We start from the raw sequence: 1,563 nt of genomic DNA on the forward strand, positions 1-1,563 counted from the left end.
GGGACATCTTCCTCTACAAAATGCCAGGCAGGGACAATGCCTTACCCAGCATGACCTCTCCCCCCCCACCACGCCATTGTCTCAGCAATTCATCTGTTACCAGTGACTTGGGCAGTAAAGCCATGTCATGCCACGGTACGAAATTCAGGGCCAGAGTGATTCCTCAATCGATGACAATGTGGAGGACAAACTTTACATAGCACTAGAGGAAAAAACAGTCAGAAATGATCAGGAAATGTCGCCAAAAAAGGTCAGGTATGTTGATGTGTTTCATGAGTGAAACAATGCTTATATTGACTATATTACTGTGTGAAAACCAATATTCTCTCGTACTACATATAAATTCGTACCAAATAAATAAATAAATACCGTTTATGAGTGGTGTTGAATGGTTACACTCCCACAGAACTCGTCTTCTTTGGAGTACCTGAGGAGGTACTGCTACTTGTTTCTAGTATTTTAAACCTCAGATGAGCGATTTCTCTATGATTTTTCGATGTTTCTCACCAAAAGTGGAGGTTTGAGCCAAAAAAAAAAAAAATCCCCAAAATGGTCGGGATTGGGGGGAGTCAGCGGTGGAAAAGTGGTTGGGATGGGGCAGGTTAAGCAGAAGCAACTTGTAATGGTAGTAATAAAGTTTTGCCTGATCTGCCTCCTGTCTCCTCTTGCAGGCTTGTAGTAGCTGATTGAGCAGATCACTTTGTTGCTCAAGTATGGTTATCTCAAGCTTTCGTTTCCTTTTCAGGTGCCAGGCCTCGGCTTCACCCAACAGCAACACTGTCTGGCATGTTCAAGCCGTGTCCGCAAACACTGGCAGACTAGTATCACCCAGTGAAGCAGTCTCAGCAGCACCTTCTGCCAGCTGGCTGCCGTCATGGTGTCCCAGCATGTCATCACTGATGGGGTAAATAGTAATAAGTCAACATTTTTTTAAAATTTTGCTTCAGAAAAAGAATTAAAATGTTGTGATACATTCATTCATTCATTCACTGCCAGATGCCATGTATCCCGAACGGGGTGGCCAAGGGCTTAGAGTTAATTGTTTTACAGGGAGGGGCACTAATCCTCCACCAACCCCACTTGACAAGTAGGGATGCCAACAGCATCTGGTGTTCCCAGGCGGTCACCCATCCAAGTACTAACCAGACCCAATGTTGCTTAACTTCGCTGATCGGATGGGAAGCTGTGTACTCAACGTGGTATGGCCGTTGGCAACTTTGGCATATTTCTACTTAATTCCAGCATTTTGATAAGAGTTACTATATTACAATAAGGTTATTAAAATGGAAAAAATAAAGATGGAGATTGAATAGAGATATATCCATATATCATGAAAGCAAATGCAAGATGGAAACATTAAATGATGGCACTGAAATAGGAATAATGAAGTATGATGGAAGAGGATATTGTTACATCCCCATCCCACACTGCCACAGGCTCTAACAGCAATAGTACATTACAGGAAGGATGTTGCCCAGTGTGTCATTCTTCCTATGGTCAGCCTTTAGGTGTACAGAACAGAGGACCACCTCATGCATCGTAAATAAACAGTGGCTTCTTAAG

General features: G+C 43.0%; 1 non-coding gene across 1 annotated transcript; it reads right to left on the minus strand.

Annotated features, from left to right (window-relative positions):
• Positions 1-1,094: 1,094 nt before the first annotated feature.
• Positions 1,095-1,213, minus strand: LOC145409708 (5S ribosomal RNA). The gene has a single exon (XR_013899155.1). It is a non-coding gene; the product is annotated as a 5S ribosomal RNA (ribosomal RNA).
• Between the last annotated feature and the right edge of the window lie 350 nt (positions 1,214-1,563).

The sequence above is a fragment of the Coenobita brevimanus genome, chromosome 82, assembly GCF_032717465.1.
Source record: "Coenobita brevimanus isolate Jiangsu-jjx chromosome 82, ASM3271746v2, whole genome shotgun sequence".
NCBI classification, from domain to species: Eukaryota; Metazoa; Arthropoda; class Malacostraca; order Decapoda; family Coenobitidae; genus Coenobita; species Coenobita brevimanus.